The sequence below is a fragment of the Dioscorea cayenensis genome, chromosome 7 (genome assembly GCF_009730915.1).
Source record: "Dioscorea cayenensis subsp. rotundata cultivar TDr96_F1 chromosome 7, TDr96_F1_v2_PseudoChromosome.rev07_lg8_w22 25.fasta, whole genome shotgun sequence".
NCBI lineage: Eukaryota > Viridiplantae > Streptophyta > Magnoliopsida > Dioscoreales > Dioscoreaceae > Dioscorea > Dioscorea cayenensis.
Window position 1 is genome coordinate 8,216,962 of NC_052477.1, and position 21,360 is coordinate 8,238,321.

A 21,360-nucleotide genomic window follows, 5' to 3' on the forward strand; every position below is an offset into this window, starting at 1 on the left:
CCAAAAGGTTTCCTTATCAAGCCTAGGTCACACCATGCCGAATTGCTGCCGACGAAAGCTCCCCCAATAATTATCTTCCAAAGGAACGTGGTGTTGAAGCCAGTAGAACCACTCCAAAAATCTTGCCAAAGCCTCTCCAAACCTTAGCCGTGAGCGCCTCCAAAGATGGAGAAAAGATGAGAAAAAAGATTCCAAAACTAGGCTGAAGTCACGGCTTTAAATAGGTTGGAATCGGGCATCCACACGGGCGTGTAAAATTTCCACACGCCTGTGTGAATCTATAGGAATTGATTTTTCAGTGGCATGTGAACAGTAATTGCTACAGTAATTTGTTACATGTGACCAGCTGCAGTACTCCACCAAAATACTCTCGAATATGCACTTTCATCGAAGCCACATTAATGGGCACACATCCATGTGGTAGATCACATTGCATCTTTAATAAAATCATATTTGACGACAATCTTGTAAGCATTGCACAAGTCATAACACATGAGTGTGACTGCCTTTGTGCCACTCCAATTTGCATGGTCACTTAAGCACAACGGAGGTTGGCACGCAATCATGTCTTTGAGCACAACTTGTGTCTTCACATTTGTTCACTCCAAGATTTTCATCAACAATGTGCATTCACGATCTACTTTGGCTTCTGTCTTCCATACTTGTCTCCATAACCCTACATACACAAAAGTAACACAAATACACATGTATAAGTGATAAAATCTGAGAAAAGTAATGCTCATTGCAAGAAAAGAATACTTTGTATTACTAGTACACAAGCATTTATCATATACTCTTAGGATCTTTAACCATGATGTTTTTATGGATTTAACCACATCTCAAGGATGAGGTTTTGCATGATATATTTGATGTAATGTAATGTATGGTTAATTGAGAGATACAATCTTTCACCATGAGAAAGGAATTGTTAGCTGATTTAATTTGATAGGTTTTCAGATTTTCGTTTTTAATAAAAGAAGAAACCCCTCTCTGATTTTAGGGGTCTTAGAGGCAGAATTGGAGGAGAATAAAATATGAAAGTTGTATATTTTTATGTTACCTATGTAACTACAAAATTTTATATTTTATACATCTGTAGTTTGTGAGATATAGCCCTATTACTATAATTGTTTTGGATGATATTTCTGTAATGAACCTAAAGATTTATGGCCGTTGTTGATGATCATGGAGATTGAATTGGGCAATATGAAAAATAGAAAAGTTGTTCATTTTTTAGTTATATGATTGTCAGGAAGATTTCATTACATTTGAAGTTATAGATTGAGAGATATGCATGTTTTAAAGGGTATATGTGTGAATTACAAGTTTGAAGAAATAGCTGGAGAATCAATTGAATGCTATAATTTGAGTAGTACTCTAAATAATATGAATTTAGGATATGTCATAGTCTTAGGTGTCTAGGTTTCTCAAAATCTTAAAATTTATGATTTGGAATAGTAAATGTATAGTTATGAGGGGTTTAGTGCTCAATGATTGTGATGGAATTGTTCATATGCCCTTTAGAATGGATAATTGCTATTGTACCCTCGCAAGAATCAATATCTGGGAGTCTAGATTAATAGCTTGAATTTTTTACATCTGTATCCTTCTAAAAATATCATTTTGTAATACTATTGCTTATTAGCCTCTTAAGCTTTGTAGCATCATCAAATATTGTTTTGAAACTAATAGAATCTCTTCCCAAATATAGGATATGACAAAAGCCTTGATTTCATGTAAGATTTGGAAGTATTTTTGGGCTTTAATTAGGTAAGTAGCATCACATATAAATGTATATGTATACATATATTCTTATTACCGAAAAATTATGAATTATTCTTTGATTTTATTAAGTTCCTTGTTTTTGAAAAGGTTTCTTATATAATAGTAAATCTTTTGTTGGGAGTGAATTCATTTTCTATTATTATATATTAATTATAATTTTGTATTATTCCTCTTTCTTTAAAACTTTAAATCCCACATTTGATTATATTTGTTAACCTTTGATATCTTGAGCTTGTTAATTATTTTAAATATAACTGGATTATTTTCGCTACAAAAGAAATAGGCTCATGTGTATATTGATATTTAAACTTGGGAAATTATTCTAAAAATTCTGTTCTACCTGAAATTTTGTATGAAATTCTAAAATTAATTCTGGAATTACGTTTTGTTTTCGGATAACAAAGTTATTTTGATATAAATATGTTTAGTCTCAATTTAACATGACACTAATCCTATTAATGGGGGTTAAACACTGACCATGTCGACATGAAACTTTGATTTTGTTAAGAAACTATAGTTTCACACTGTTTCGTTAGTGAAGAATAACAGGCTTTGATATTCTGACTTGGGTCACCAAGGATAAACAAAAGAGCTCTAATATTCTGGCTCGGGTCACCGAGGGTAAACAAATGATCTATGAAATTTTGTTTTGCCTATAATGATTTGGAGACATATATTTTTGTATGTTACTAAATTTTATTTTGTTGAACCTTTTTGGTTTTATGAACTATATTTTGGATAAATATTTGTGTTTTCTGATATGATTCGTTTCTATTTTTTTGAATTCTTAAAATTGCACATGATCCAAATATTTTTAGTGGGTTACTTACAGGGATGTAAGCTCATAATCTGTTGTTAATTTTTTTTTAGATCAGGAATAAATAGTTTGATGTAAACTTACTTGGTAAGTGAGAGATTGTGTTTCCTTTTAAATGAGTTGTCATTATGTTTGTATTGGCATGTGGATTCTATTCTAGAAAATCTCTTTGTTTTGAACCTAGTTATATTCAACTTGTATCTGAAGTTGAATTTCTTTCAAGGTCATATTTCTGTTATGAGAATAGTTTTGAGGCCTTGCATGCTTACTAGGTTTCACCGAGGGATATGTGCCTGTTTGTTAGCGTACTCGGTATGGCGAGGCGAGTTCGAGGTGTGACATTAAGCTCTAGCCATTATGTTGGTCGGGATGGCTCTTATCAAAAAGAATTGGGCATTTCAAGAGAAGTATGTGACATGGCCAATCTAAAATTTGATGACACAAAACATAAGCTAAGAAATGAAGCAAATTAAACCCATATTGCATTGGATGAGAGAGAGAGAGAGAGAGAGAGAGAGAGAGAGAGAGAGAGGAATCTTTAGTTTGGTTGAAAGAAAGTAGTTGATGCTAGTGCACTTGATCATATGAAGGTACTTCTAGAGAGAACAAACAAATGAAATGAAGGCATCACATTTTGATGAGTTTAGTTTAAACAAGGCTCAATGAGAGTAAAGTTATCTACTTTCATTTTTATGAGTTTGATTAATCAATTTGAGTCATAGTCGAACCTAATTTATGTATCTATGACTTTATATAAATCACCCTCTATGCAAACTTCATTTATGATGAGATGTGACAATTTGTTGTATCCGATGTGAGTTTGTGGTGGTGTGTTAACCAATCCATCATAGTGTATGACCTTTATCCCACTAAATGATTATTCTTTTATCAATACATTAGTGTGTTATTAGTGAAATTTTTTAGTCGCCTCCCCATCCTTAATTCTAACATGACCCAACATTTGGTTATTGATGTGGTATTATATTCTTGGGTCATGTAGTAAAGGGAAACAAGAGATGGGCACATGGAAAGATCTACACCCATCTAACAAAATGAAATTAACACAGGCAAAATGGGACATGACAAAATGCGCACCTAGAAGGAAATAAAGTATAAAATTTTCAAAAATTTTGATCTCAGGCTAAGAGTTGATAATTCTGTATATATTTATACTCACAGTATGCAGTAGCCTTCAAAGTGAATGAAACTAACTGTTCTACCAATAGACTTCCTTTCTAAAGTTGCTGCCACCCAAAACATTGAACTAAAAAATTCTAGATGAAATTAGTCAAGAATTTAAGAACTAAAGTATGGGATAATAAACTCAACCAATTAGACATGATGTCACCACTACTGCAATCTGTCAACTCCAAATCAAAAATTGTATAGATAGGAAATTTTCAATCTATAAGAAATGGAACACAATACTAACAGCACTGAATACTAAACTATTATGCTAGTAGAATCCAATATCAAACCAATCTTCAACCAAAGAAATTAAAACTCCCAACATCAATGAAAGTTTTAAAAAAAAAGAGTGCACATAACTAGGATAACCTTTACTGGATATTCAGAATAGAGAGTCCATCTAGAAATTTAAAGATTAGAGATTTGGATGAAAAATCACAAGCTTGAATTATGGAGACCCAATGGAACCTACTACAGATAAAATAGAATAAACTAAAATAAAATTGCATGAAGATATTGTTATCAAAGACTGGAGAACATTTAAAAGACTATATATGCATGCTTCTGGGCATTAACATAGACATTACAACACATAGTGAAACTGACATCACACTAAGGTTTTAAGATTTAAAACATTTGAGAAAATATAAACATATTGACAAGCCACACTATGCCACACTAGGAAGTTAGAGTGTAGTTAGTTTTGGTTTTATTGCATAACATCCACTCTAAACCCACACAAGATTCCAAGAAAATAAAAAACATGCATGAATAGGAACTATATAGGAACATTCTTTGTCACGAGATAAAAAAGAACAAAACAGCAAGCTTTTCAGCATTATACTCTCCCAAATAGGAATCAAGGCATACAACTGACGTTAATGCAAATCTGTATGCTTGTGAATGCATGAGTAGAATGACAACGCCCCTTGAGTGTGACCTGCAAGTGAAACGGGTTTATCGAAGTAATAAATCCCAGGTGAGTTGGGTATCGTATCCATAGGGAGTAGGGAATAAAAATACTAAGATTGCTACTTAACCAAGTGAAGATGAACAATGATTATGTTGATAAAATGTAATGTAAACAAAAATAAAAGAAACAAGAACGAGAGGCATAAATAAGTGAGAGGAAATGCAATCGATAGAAGTGGGGTACTCGGACAATGCTCCTCATAGGACTAATGTTTCAAGTGTAAGACCAACTATTATGTCTCCTAATTGATGCTTAATGAGTCGTGGACATCCTTGAATACACGGTCCCAAACCTAAGGTCAACCGTGACTAACTCTACACTATGCCCCAGTGGAGAAACCAAATAGTCTCAACACCTCACACTATGTAAAGTTGCAAGATGCTCTAGGGATTCCAGGTGATAAACCCTATTCCAAAGTGTAGATCTAACCCTTTGGTTCAGGCGAAAGATCCCTAGTCGCAATTAAGCCCCAGGTGCTAAAATCACTTCAACGCTTCACTCTGTTACTCGCGCAACTAAACCCCAGCGGAGTTCATCCCTTAGCTCTTCACTTTACTATGACCGCAAAGAACTATTAGAACATGTTGGTAGGATAAATCACATCGGAAGGAAAAAGGGGTGCTCCGCTACCTCTCGACTCACCCTCTCGACCCTCCCCAACCTTGCTTTGTCTAACCCTCATGGTGTGTCACTCATCCACAAAGGTTACCAACATGGTCTCTCAACCCTAGTGTCACTTTAAGGGAGAAATCATTCAACAAGCATTCAAGATTAGAACTCAATTAGAGACATCAATTAATAAAGCATAATAAAAGATTAATGAAACAAAAAACATCCTAGGGTTTACAAAATCCAAGTACCCACCAAGGGGTTTAGCTCTCCATGGAGCAAGATACAATCAATAATGAAATCGAAAGTAAAAACAAGTAATCCATAGAAAAACCCCCTCGGTATTCGTGTCGATGGTCTTGTGGAGTAGCCTCTTCTTCTCCAAAGGTCCCTTTATCCGGCGTAGGGCACACCTCGCCAGGATCGATGTCGACGAAAGCTCCCCCAATAACCTTCTTCCAAGAGAAGCACGGTGTCAAATCTGTAGGACCACTCCAAAGACTTGCCAAAAGCCTCTCTAAATAATAGCCGATGACCTCCTAAAAGATGGAGAAAAGTTTGAGAGAAGGATAAAAGATCCCCCCCCCCAAAATCGAGCTGAATCGCAGCTTAAATAGGGGTGGAATCGAGCATCCACATGGGCCTGTGGATTTTTCACACGCCCCTGTGGAATTTCCACATGCCTGTGTGGATTCTCTGGAATCCCGATTTTTGGCCGGTTGTGAACAACAAGCGCTATCGAGTGCATTCTCTGCATTGATTTTGCTACGATGACTCTGCTACACTACCCCCCAAAAACACTCCCGATTCCACACTTCTCGTCGAGGCAACATAAACGGGCACACGTCTATGCCGTAGATCATGATGCTTCTTCAATAAAATGTCTCATTGGTGAAGATCTTGCTATCAATGCACAAGTCGGGATACACAAATGCGACTGCCTTTGTGCCGCTCCAACTCATTGTAATTGCTTGAATACATGGAAGTTGGCACACATTCACGTATCTTCGAACCTAACTTCTATTAGCGCTAAAACCTAATAAAAGTAATGCTCATCGTAAGAAAGGAATACTTCATATTACTAATACACAAGCACTTATCAAACTCCCCCACACTTAAGCTTTTGCTTGTCCTTAAGCAAAAATAAAACATTGAAGTATAGAAGAAGGAAACATTGAAAGTGCTTGGCCTTAGGTTCACCAAAATATGCAAGGAGAGCATTCTACAAGTAAGGGAAATTTCAACACTAAATACGAAAAATCAATGCTCTAGCTTAAAAAAAAACTTGAATCAAAGAGGACAACAAACCCGAAATCGTGCAAGTGTGTGTAAACTCACTCAATTCAACCCAAAGTATACTCCTCAAAGTTCTAAGTATAAGGGACTTATTTATCTACAAGACATAACAAACAAAGAGATGGTAGTAGCTTTACACGTCCTCTAAGGTAGCCGTTTCTGAAGCGGCCTCTAAGGTGGCTTTCGCACTTTCAAGATGGCAGCTCTTTCTACCAGATTGCACTACAAGAAAAACATCAATTAGATTGGGACAATTCCCTAGCTAAAATTGTAAAATCCCTGGGTAATATTCATTACCGAGGGATTTCCCAGGGATTAACATCCCTGGGTAAAAGCCTCATGGGTAATAATTTACCCAGGGATTTTAAAATCCCTTGCTAAATAGCAACAAATTATTCCGTGGGTAAATAATAAATTCCCTGGGTAATTAATGTTAATCAATTCATCAAAGACAAGGAATTTGCTTCGAAATATTTTCTGAAAAATCTCTGGGTGATTTATGTTAACTGATTCGTCATAGACAAGGAATTTGCTTTGAAACCTTTCATGGGAAATCCCTAGGTAATATTAGTAAGGGATTTTTCATAGGCAATCCGTTGCTAAATTTTCAAAAAATTAAAATTTTAGTTCCTGGGTAATCCCTGGGTAATATTTACTAGGGATTATGTTCTAGGTAATTCGTTAGTATTTGGAAGTAGCAGTAATGAATCATACCCTTGGTAATCCCTTGCTAAATATACTTAGAGATTATTTCCTGGGTAATCCGAGGGTAATAAAGTTTGGAAAAAAATTATTCCCTGGGTAATCCCTTGCTAATATAAAACAAAGTTTTAATTATTTATTTTAAATTATATTATAAATTATAATACAAAAACTTGTATTAAATTATTCATTTAGAATAATCAGTAAATTTTACTAGAATATGCTAAAAATAACAATTGCAATCTATCATAATCAAGTATGAAAGATTATATTAAACATTGTCAAAGACATTCAAAAACAACACAATTCATATTCAAAATAAGTGTAAACACATATAACTAATATAAGTGGCAAGTACTAAAACTCAAAAGTATCACAAATAAGCAACGAATACGAAAAATATGTCACAAGCTAAGAACATTATCTACTAATTTGGTGGAGTAGGATCAACATCTTCATCATGACCTGATTGATTTATTTGAGAAGGTGCTTGATTTTGAGATATAAGTAATTGTAGCATCCTCCTAATTTCAGCCACTTCTTGTCGAGTTTGTTAAAGCTCTTGTTGAGTTCCTTGACGCTCTTGTTGATGCCGCTCTTCTTGGATTTGTAATTGATTACGGACAGATGCTAACTCATTTTGTAAATCTTCATTATTTTGCATAGTAGATGTTGCAGTTGAGTTATTGACATTTGAATTAGAGCATCCATAATAGGAAGATGCTTGAGAACCAAGACCATAAACTCTTCTTTTCTTTTCTCCACCAACAGCTTCTATATAAAGGGCTAATTCATCTACTAGAGTAGGTCCTGAGTTTGTTGATGCAGATTCTATAGAAATTGAATGTTGTTTCAAGGTCAACATCTTATCCTACATTGAAAACAAATGTAAATAATACAAATTTAGAAGAAAAAAATTAACAACTTGCATTAAAATGTCATTGGTCTTAGAAATGCTTACATTGATTGTCTTTGACTTGAGATCTACAAAAGTTTCCCCATCATGTTTTTTAGTATGAGTATGCAAAAAAAGCTCATGTGGAGTGGCTTTTCGACCCAATTTAGATTCCTATAGCAATAAGAAATATTAAAATTTCTTAGCAACATGTAATACATGAATTTGCAAAATAAAATAAAATAAACACATTTCAATACATTTAAAATCTTATATTTATACTTACAAGCTTCTTCCCATGCTCAACATTAGATATTGACCCTTCTGTATGGCATGATGGCCCAACAATACTATGTCGATTTTTAGAATTTATCTCTTGTTTCTTCTTAAATGTAGGTTTATCCCAGACAGCTTTCCAATGCTTGTACTCCTCCTCACTTAGATACTCCGGTTTTGTTGTTGCATCCCTTATATCTCTCAAAAAATCACTATATCGCTGTGAGGCTTTCGAAACCCAAGCTTCCTTTACTTGTGCCTCTAATGAGAAATCCCAAATAAAGTGCTTCTACATAAGATAAAAAATATTTCAATGTCCAAAACAAGTAAAAATAAAACAAACAAATAAATAAATTAGAAATGATAATGAATAATACCCGAAATTCTTCAAAATAAAAGTCTCTTATAGGTTGTGACACTGTCTTCCATGTGTATCTTTCAAAGTCAACTTTTTTCCTTAAATTTTTTGTGATTATCCTTGCACATTTGCTAGATGGCTCTAACCTACAATAGTTTAAGTAAAAAATAAGTAATAAATTGTGCACATAACAAATAATATGATTGTGAAATTGTGAATACTTACAATCCATTCACAACTGTGATATGTAATCTCCCAACAATGGTTGAAGCATCTTGTATGCTACCATAATTTGCTTGAGTATCACTACATGACTACAACATTTTGATTGGGTTGTTGAGATCCAATACCATTCACCTGTTTCCTCAACACTTGGAATATTGGCATCTAAAAAAATGGTACACTATCGAGTATTGCTTGATCCTTCAATGTTTGAATGAGCATGAGAAGTCGCGCCTCCACTCCTTCCACCTCTGAATCTAGTCCTTTCTTTTACCTCTAGCCATATCTATAAAATTATAAAAAAATATAATTAGTTGATAAGAAAAATAAGTTAACATATGTAAATAATACATGATATAAATAAACTAAAAACAATGTCTTTTGAAAAAGAAATATAACTTAGCACCTAACAATGCACAATAATCATAACTTCAAAATTGCAAATCAACTAATACAATATATAAAAATGTATTGCATTTGTTCACCAATCTAACAAAAACTAATGATTACAACTCATTATCATCGAATTGTATTCATCTTCATCATTTTTCGGATTTATCTTCAGTTTCATAATCTGTTTCAATTTCATCTTCTAGTATATCATCATGGCTATTATCAACCTCCATGGACCTCCATTTGAATCACTTAGAGGTATCGGTATATCATCGATATTGTCAATGGAGTGCTCTTCAATTTCATCTTCTTGGAATGCCAAATTTTGCTAGTGGAGCATCAATAATTTGTCTTGACTTAATTTTGCATACAGCCCACTAATTATCCTTGTCACGTTTCATGCTTGGATAAGATGTATAATATACTTGTGTCGCTTGTGTAGATAAAATGAAGGGTTCATCCTTGTTAAACCTTCTTTTGTGATTGATATCCACAAGATTGTAATCATTATGTATCTTCATTCCAACATTTAGAGTTGGATCAAACCAATCACACTTGAACAATGTAGTCCTTTTTATTGGGAGCGCAGGATACTCTAATTGTATAATCTCCCTCAAAAGACCATAATAATCATATGATGTTGCACTGTAATTGGAATCCTTTACACAAACTCCACTATTTATTGTCATTCTTCTCGCACCATGCTCAGTTGTGTGGAATTTATACTCTTTGATGAAATACAATGGATAAGTCATCACAACTTTTAAGGGCCCAGTTGCGAGATCCTTCATCATTTGCTTGGTCATATTATTATTAGGATCCCATGCCTACATAATAAGATGCACTATTAATATTAATAGATAAGAAATCAATATAATAAGATTGATAAATAAGAAGAATATATAAATGTTAAGACTTACGTAAATCTTTAAACCAGTTAGCAAATTCATTTTCCAATTTACCATCAACTTGTGCATCAGTTATATTAGGTGTATTTCCCACCACCTCTTCCACAAATATCCTTCAAAGGCGAAACCATTTGTGTGAAAAAAAGAAACTAAAAGTTTTCTTTTTAATTAAATTGAAGTATTGAAGCATACTTCACATATTGATGAACCTCATCACAATTTAGTAAGACATAAGTTTGAGCTTGATGGTATTCTTTATCAGTCAAACGCCTTGATTTTGCTTGCCCATATGGTCGACCAGGAAAACTGAATATTGATAAAAGACCTTCAGATGTTTCAACCTCTCCTCCATCATCATTTCGAGGTACTTTTCTTGTGTTCACATGAGGCTCAAAGTAATAGGAACAAAAAGTTGATGCTTCTTCAACTAAGTACACATTACAAATTGAACCTTCAACCTTGGCTTTGTTAGTTACTTTCTTCTTTAAATGACGCAAGAACCTAAATTATAAATAAGAATAGTTATATCAAATTAAAAAAAATAGACATTATACAAAATCATATAGGCTGAATTTATATTAAAGTTTACCTCTCAAATGGGTACATCTAATGATATTGCACTGGCCCTGCTATCTTTGCTTCATATGGTAAGTGAATTGGAAGATGTTCCATTGAGTCAAAGAAACCCGGAGGGAATATACGCTCCAACTTGCACAATATTACAGGAATTTCTTCGATAAGCCTATTCATGTTTTCCACTCTAATTGTCGAACAAGTAAGATCTTTGAAAAATAAGCTTAGCTCTGTCAAAGCTTTCCATACCGACAATGGTAATAATTCACGAAAGGCTATAGGGATTAACCTTTGCATGAATACATGGCAACCATGGCTTTTCATTCCATACATTTTATACTTGCACATATCAACACACCTTGCCATATTTGAAACATACCCATCCGGAAGCGAAGTTGACTTACCCATTCATAAACAACTTTTTTTCTTCCTTACTTAAGCTATAGCAAAGCTTTTGGATATTTCCAGTCGCTTCATTTTTCTCCAATTCTTTTACGCTTGCAATATATTTTTCACATCCTCTCTTGCTTTTGCATTATCTTTGGTTTTGCCTTCCACATCCATCACTATGTCAAACACATTTTCAAAAACATTTTTTTCAATATGCATGACATCAAGATTATGACGGATGAGATTAGTACTCCAATAAGGAAAATCCCAAAATATGCTACGTTTGTGCCATCCACTTGACTTACAAATAGGAGCATTCCACTGTTCAGCACCAACTTCTATTATTTTCTTCAACTTTAATTTTTCGATTTGTTTCAAAATTTGATGCCCAGAAAAAATAGATGGAGGTGGTGACTCTTCAATCTTGTTATTTAGGAAATCATTTATGTTTCTTTTGAAAGGATGATGTGTAGGTAGGAATTGCCGATGACAATCAAACCATGAAACTTTACCACCATTAACAAGGCTAAAAGACTTTGATTTATCCATATAATATGGACAAACTTTTTTGCCTGCTGTACTCCATCCTGATAGCATTGCAAATGCTGGGAAGTAACTAATGGTCCACATGAGTGCAGCTCTCATATGAAAATTTTGTTTCTTGGACACATCATATGTCTGTACTCCAATATTCCACAAATGTTTTAACTATGTAATTAATGGTTGCAAGTACACATCTAACTTCTGCTTTGGATTTTTGGGGCCAGGTACAATAATAGTTAGAAACATATAAGGGTCCTTTATACACATCTATGCCGGTAAATTGTATGGTGTGATAATAATAGGCCAACAAGAATATTGCTTGCCTGATTGTCCAAATGGTTGAAACCCATCTGTAGACAACCCAAGTCTTACATTTCGAGTCTCTGATGCAAAAAGAGGATGTGTGAGATCAAATTGTTTCCATGCTTCAGCCTCAGAAGGATGGCAAATCACGCCATCTTTTTTATCATGCTCTTTGTGCCACCTCATATCCTTCGATGTCATCTTTGAAGCATACAATCTTTGTAGCCTAGTTGTCAGAGTAAAATAATACATCTTTTGATTCGGTGAATAATCTTTGTAATTCCCTATGTTTCTCTTCCCACTTTTATATCGAGGATGGTCACAAACCTTGCAACTTCTTCTGCCACTATCCTCACCCCAATATAACATACATCCATTTATACAACAATGGATTTTCTCTCATGGAAGACCCAAGCCAGCAACAAACTTCTTTGTATTATAGAAGTTATCAACCAACTTATTATTAGTTGGTAATGCCTCTTTCATAAATTGCAATACAGCATCATAACACCTCTCTAACATTTGAAACTCAGATTTTATTGTTAATAATCTTGCAACGGCGGATAATTGAGTGTGCGATTCACATCCAGACCATAAAGGTTCTTCTGCTGTATCAAGCATGTCATACAATTTTTGAGTTGTAAGGTTTGGCATTTCCTCTTCATTTGCATCATAATATGGATCAAAGTTAGGACCAATTGCATCAATAATCATGTCCCTGTATGAACTTGGTCCTTCCACATCTTGCGATCTCAAAGAGTTACACTGAGTTTCACTATAATTTGCATATACCAAAGGTTCCCCATGATAGACCCACTAACGATAATCTTGAGTAAACCCATTCCTCAGAAGGTGCAACTTCACATTATCAACCACTTCATACCTTCGATTTTGACACTTACAACACGGGCATCTTATTTTATCACCATCCATAAATCTCGGTTGGTCAGAAGCATATTGGATGAATGACTCTACCCCAACAACAAATTTAGGGTTAATGAATCTATGTCCATGTGTAAGTCTATTATACATCCACTCTCGATCAGTTCCCATTTATATTCTGACAACATAGAACAATATGATTTTTATAACTAACACATGTTTATAGATTAAAAATTTATTCAAAACACATACATCATATATGCTCACATGAATACTATTAAAAAAATATATATTTTCAGAATTAAATAAAATTGCAAATTCAAAATAAGCCTACAAATAAATTGAGATAGATTAGGTGAAACATGGCAAACTTTATGGTTGACAAATATAAACAAACCTTAAAGTTTTTTTTTATTACATTTGACATAATTTCTCTGGCATAGTGCACCTACTCTATGGTTGACAAACATGTTAAAAATGCTGCTTTTGATAATTCAGTCAAATTCTCAAGATTGATAAAGTAATGGACTATTCATCCAGTTCATGCATATGATAGAATGACTATATATTTGAACATGTTCTCCTCATGGAACGATTTAATACATTGTTCCTTTATTCTTAATTCATGCATATTTCTATATCATACATAACACGTGATAATTTTCTTTGTTTGTGTGAACACATTGCTATATACATACAAAAATTTCACCTATATATATATATATATATATATATATAAATGGGATAGAAGACCTAGATGATCCGACCTCTTGGACGTGTGCACTCACGAATTGAGTTTGCAGCAGAGGAATGACCATAGATTTCGCCGACGAGTCGGTAGCCTGGAAAGGATTGCCCGCTTCCAAATATAAACAGCTACTTAAATCCCTAGAAAGCATACATTCAATAGTGGTCAGCCCTTAAACCAAGAAATACCATCAAACAATAAAAATAGCTACTTATAAACAAAGTCTAATAACAACAACTAAATGTAAACATTTGAAAGTAACAAATCTACCCATAATAACAAGCAACAGTTATGCTACAGTTTTCAATTATTTTATAGCCAAAATATCCTCTACTATTTTGCCTTTAGCTAGCATATTAAAAAAAAATCTCAACTTTTAATTATTCATAATGAACAACAATAAATATTTCACTTAACATGAGCATCTAGGAAGTATTAATGTATGAGATATCCTGCTATATATATATTGTGGTTAATTTTTATTATTGTTGATGTGACTTGATGGAGAATAGTCAAGTGATAAATTCCAGTGCAAATAGAATAAATATTGATGAAATCACTAAAAGGTTTCATATTGTTTTCTTGGCACAAATCAAACATATAGTTTCTTCTGTTTCTCGTTGATATTTTTTGTTTGGATTGAGTGATTATACTAGTCATACGAGAACATAATATATATATTGAAAAATGCATGTTAATTAATTAGTCTTTAATTAAGGTCTCATGAGGATGATAATGTGAAGATTATCGGTTAATAAGTATGCACAATTAGGGAGGGAATCATCGACAATGCGCACTATTTGAAATTCAATAAGAAAAAGCATTTTGAAATCATCTTTAAGAATTGTCAGAATGATCTTTTTATATAGTTCATGTCAGGAGAATTAATTTTATAACTAATCATAATAATTATGAAAAAGGAGAATGAAATGAAGAAATTACCGAGCTTTTTATATTTATTATTGTGAATTATATATATATACTTATCAGGAAAAAGATCTCCAATTATGGTTTATTAGGGAATGAATTCACAAAATAAATGACCGGAAACAAGAGGAGAAAACAACATAGATGCACCCATAATTATGTAGATGCAACACTACTAAATAAAACTCATATGAAGATCTTCGAAATACCAAGAAAAATGAGCTAATATTGTGTGAATTTTTTTGTTCAGAAAAACATAAAATAATTACATTAATATTTTCGAACATTGCATCTAAAAAGTAAAAAGCAGATGAAAAGTGTTATCATAGACTGCATGCTTTCCCATGTAATGTAGGTGTTCTTCTAACTCTGCCATGTGGATTTGGTAGATGATGACATGAGGTTATATTGAGACTTTTTGTGAACATTTTAATGCAAGAATGTTGATGCACGCCATCAACAAACCATACAAAATTCTCAAGAATCTTTCAAATACATATATATATATTCATTTGCAGATAAGCTTCTAAGAATTCCTTCTTCTGCCTTAAAACAATTGTATTAAAATAAGATGGATAAGACATCAATGATTCAAACTGAGGGAATAATGTAACTGGTTTGATAAACTAAATAGAAATCATACACTGTGTACAAATAACATCATACACTGTGCAAAAACTATTATTAATAATTGAAATATATATATATATATATAGTTGTCTTCTTGTGATCTTGTGACGACACCAATGGCTGATGATTAATTTTGTCTAGCTAGATCTATACAAACATACCTATATAAATGGTGTTTATGTATAATTGGTCTAACAGTATATAGATGATCAATTTTATGCATAAAAAAGCCCCAATAGAAGAGATCATATTGTGCTAACAGAACATACATACTAATTAACAAGGAATTAGAAATACTAACAATAGAACAGGTCTCCAACTCATATAATATTAAGGAAAGATAATATCACTAATGGATATTGTGACCATGAATATATTGTAACATGAATTCAAGGCTTAATTTTTTTCTTCTTTCAATTAAATTTGTGGCATGTTCAGGAAAACAAACCGCCTTTTTCTTCTTCTCATTTCTTTGCAGCCTCAACTCGTTGTTTCTGTACCAAAATTAGAAGCTCTGCAGAAAGAAAGAAAATTATATGTATTCTTAAAGATATAACTGCAAACAATACCTTTATGATTCGTGATTATAAGGAATCATTCTAAGCCTACTTGTTAGTAATCAAACAAAACATTATTTAAATCAGACTTGGACCATTAGGGTCACTCCTGGCTATGAAAGTCATAAAACTAGTCCTTGAGCAACCTCTATTTTTCACTTCTTTTCAGTCATATAATATGTCATTCTACCCAAAAAAAAAAAAAAAGATTGCAATGCCAATATCAATATTATCAAACATGAGAATATGGCGAAAGTTGAATGTCATATATCCACAGTTGCTGTCAATAGCAAAAAGAATGTAAAGCAATTTCCTCACTTCTGTTCACTAATTTAGTAGCTGTACCTTGTACAAATACTATAAACAAATTGTAAATTGCAAAAGAAAAAAAAAAAATATATATAGCAGGAAAAACAGTCTCGATCATAACCTCTCTTGTGGAACTTCTATAAAAAATTTCTCATAATGCACTTTGCGTTGAATGTCTTAAAACCAAATGTGCATTATATTATTAGCATGTAATTCTTTTTAATAAGGAGAAAAGCAACTAATTAGTTGTAGGATTTATTTCAACTACTACTGGCTTTTCCACTTAATTAATTAAATCAAGAAGACATGATAAATTAAAATTTATACTTGGATGTTGATCTCCCACCTTAAATCTTATAGCCTTTATAAATCCACAATAAAAAGAAAGAGTGCACTCCATCTTCCCTTCACTTATCAACATTTGTTTAGTGCAGTAGTGCAACTAGAAGATGATAGTAACATATATTGCCCTGTGCTCATCCTCAACTTTAATCCTGGTAATTAGTGGCCGGCCAAAAGAAACAATTAAGTCACTTAGAAGGCTCTTATTATAATAAATTATTAATTTGTTTAGGATAATGTTGCCCTTAATTTATACTCAGAGATTACCACACACACACACACTATATATATATATATATATATAATGCACTCTGATGATGCAGTGCAAGTCATATACATTAATTGTTGGTAAGGCATATGTACACGTGGTGCAGCAGTTCATTAACAAAATAATTTACTGGCATTGATCATTTGAGAGGCACAAGAGCCTTCTACTGGCAACGAAAGACAAATATCTAGCAATTAGTGAAGCAAATCCACTACGAAAGAAAAAGACTAGCTAAATTAAATTAAAAGCACAGCTATGGTGGGAGATACAACAATAAATTAATTAGTTGACCTCTCTTGTCTCTTACTTGCAATATTCAGAAGAACAATAATAATGGTTTGATAACAACACTAGATTAGGAACAAGTTGAACTTACAATACACATATGTTAGCAATGATTGAGTTAGGATCAACAACGTCTTGGTTATTAGATAATTTTCTAACACAAATTTATGCATTCCAGTTGAGGAACATCATTACAACAGAGGTATGAATGGTTTCACACCAGATGGATTAGAGACACTTCTTAGTTAAAATAATGCATAGGATAGAAAACCCATTATCATGAAAAGGGAATTAACTCACACACTATGTACAACAACATTCTTTGTACTTCAATTAAGACAATACAATGACAAAAAAGAAATTCAAAAGAAAAAGTCAGGAAAATTCTCCAATTTTTACCTAGATCTTTTCTAGCTTGTTCAGTCTATCCCAGTTCTTGCAGCCTTATGTAGCGCTCAGGAAAGTTTTTGTTTCTCTATCTCCTCCCTATATGGAACATAGTCTTATCATAACAATAATTAAAACTTTTAAGTATACAAAGAAACAAGTAAACTGTTCCGAGGATGCAAATACCAGACGAACATTTACAAACTAAATATGAGGAAATTAAACCATCAAGTTTTGGTACACTAAAGATAGCCTATCCAACCAAAAATGAACCTTTTGTATTCCATTAAACTGAAAAAACTTCAAGATGGAAAGGACAAATGAAAATTGTAGTAATTATTACAAAACAAACAGAGATTTAACTAAATGAATTTATCATTCCATTTCATATTTTTATTTGAAGATGAAGTGCAGCTTAAATTATCTTTGAAAAAAAAAATCACTACATGTCGCTTCAATTCTAGTGTATGTTGTTATCAGTATTGTTTTGCTCTTTTCTTATGACGGTCTTGAGCTTACTTGTTTCTTGAAAAATCAAGATCTATTTTATAATTTTTATGCTTGATGATGTTTATCTTTCTATATATACTTTTTCTGAGAGAGGACCTGCTTTTATTCAAGAACTGTTGTCGGTGATTCCAAATGCCCATTACTTTAAAAGGGAACCTATGAACTCAAGAAGGTACCTATTAAAAATATGAGGCAACATGGTTGGCTCTTGTCTTTGTTTAACTGTGATTGTATTTATGTTCACGGATTGTAGAGTATGCAAATAATAAAGAATTCACTTCAATTATTGTCATCCATACTAACCGTAGAGAACCAGGTGGGGTTTTTAAAAAAAAAAAAATGTAAAGAAGCATTATTTCCTTTGTCTGAAACTTCTGTTTGAGAACTTGAATATCATGACGCTGACTAACCATATGTTCAATCTGGAAGTAGTTGGTGTTTGACCTCTTGTTCCTTGAGTGTGTTATGGCGTGCATTGTGTGCCTATTCCTCAATTGTTCTTTAGTGACTTTATGACCCTTAACTTGGAATTATTTCCATTTTGTAGATGCTCTGTTGATTATCAATTTAGCTGATGTCCTACTGCACATTTTAAGCTCTTCAAACTTATCCTAAGGAAGGATATTAAGGTATCATGCTGGCAGCTTTTCTGAGTGTATTATCATTCAGCTAGTTAAACTAGAAATTTATGTTATATTAGTCATGGTATTTTCTTCCCTTTGAAGGGATAAACCACTTTAGCTCATAGTTTGGAGGCATTCACCATATACATTACAATCTTAGTTTTTCCCAAAATGGAGCAATTATGTATTTCATGTGGATTCAGGTTTACAGACATCATGAAATAAAAATACTCGAAACAGATTATTGTTGTAAACATCATGGGTTTGTAAAAGCCAATAAAGCCAATGAAAGAAAAGTATGGAAGTTTTTTAAGGTTAAAGTTTCTCCAAAGGAGAGCAAATACTCGAAACAGACTATTGTTATGAACTTAGTTCATATTTGGCTTGGTAACAGATAATGGTGATGTTCTTGCATTGGCCATAAAAAAGCTAATGGGCATTGGTTATGAACAATCCATCTGTGTCTATTTTGAGGATGCTATTTATTGCTTTAATACATTGACCATTCCTTGATGTTTTTATCTAACAGTATTAAGATCAGATCCAATACTATGCAAATAACTTAGCAAATAACTTTACAATAAAACTAACAGTAGTAAAGCATGCAGAAAACTATTATGTCTATCTGACAATGTTATTGTTCATCTTTATAAGAAAAATGGAATCTAAATCAATGGAAAATGGCATGACATTTTAGAGTTTTATTAGTGTCATGTATTCATTCATGCTATAGCTTTTGCAAAACAGGAAAAAAAATTGCAGAAAAACATGCAGGAAACTATGACTTGTTTTTTTTCTGAGAATAATACGAGTTTTTAGAGACTTACAGAATATATATGATACTAGTATTCTGGCTGACAAAAACTTTGGAATCTAACTGCATTCAAATTTTTTGTATTTCTTCAGAGGATAGTAGCAGATATGGAGAATTTAACATTTGATAACAGGGATAATTAAGTTGCATACAACATAGTAGTTCCAAAATAGCAAACCGACAATTTACATCAATATAAATAGCAGTTTAGACATCGAGAGATTAGAATAAAATGACATTAAACGAATAACTTTGCAATAAAACTTCAACAAAGACTATAACTGAAGTATTGATCTCTACTACGAGAACTCCCAAATTTAAGACCTAGAACTTAGAATTAAGATCAGATCCAAGACTATGCACAACTCTGAACAATTGTTCACATAATTCATGAGAGAAAATCAACAATAAAATAAGATAAAGTTTCCCAAAACAATCCAAACAATCCAAATAATCCAAATTCTGACTATTCTCAAAGATCAAAATCCAAGGTTTCGCCATAAAACCAAAACCAAGCAATTTCAAACAAAACCAACAAATAAATCGCAAATCCAACCTACCTCAGACAAAGAATCGAACGGAAACCCCAAACAAGCAATGAAATCTCATCTTTTCAGCTCTAAACCTCAAAACAAGGGCTGTAAATGAGAAAAAAACATCACAAAGAAAGCAGGAAACATGAATCAAGCCCTCTCGCTCCGAAAGAACTCCGATCTAAACATGGAAAAAAGAACAAAGAACTCGTTCAGCGAGAGCTCACCAGATGCTATGAGAAGGCATGTGATGTTTAGGGTTTCTGAAGAACTATTTTTTAAAAAATAATCTAAAATTAAAATCTCTTATAAATTTGATTTGTTGAATATTCTAAACTTTAAATTATTATTATTATTATTATTATTATTATTAATTTAATAACATTTAAGTTAATTATTATTGTTTACTAATAAATTTTGTTATAAAAATAATTCCCCTTGTTTAATTGTAAAATATTTGATTGCAAAAAGGGATCAAAATATTAAAATACGAAACTGAATATGGAAAAATAAAAATAAAAAATAAATTTATAAAAACTAAATTAAATATAATAATCTTTTGTCAATCTCTACACAAATATTTTATTTATACATATAAAAACATACATATATATCACACATATATATATATATATATATATATATATATCATCCCGCACGCCTCTAATGACTAACTCTTACAATTATTTTCATATATGTTTTTATGAAAATGTATATTTTAAAATGCTTTTTTTAATTTTATTAATATTATTTTTTGACATTCAAATTAGAATAAGAAAAAACGATAAAATAGTTTTAAAAATCAGTTAATTTTTTTACCACAAAATTATGAACACAATTACATGCTTTGTCAAAGATACATGCAAATTTCCAACTTTCCAGAGTTATATGTGAAAAAAATGTAACTTTTATGTTAGGAATAATCTACAGCTTTTTCCCAATATGGCCTTCCTTTTTTTTTTAATTATCAGAATGATCCCTTCAACATGGGTTTGAAAAAACATTTTTGTTATTATTATTATTAAAAAGATGTTATTATTTGTTCATAGGTATCCCCGTAGTTGGGGTTTTCTAACCCCACCTGTGAGGTTCGGTATTAATGTTTAAAAATAATTTTTAAAAACAATTAGTTATTAAAAAATAAAAAATGATAACTCAAAAAAGATTTAAAATTTTTTACTTATTCTTTTAAAAAATAATTATGTTAGTAATAATAACAATTTTAAAAATGGCTTGATAACTAACAAGATTTAATAATAATAATAATAATAATAATAATAATAATAATAATAATAATAATAATAAAAACATATT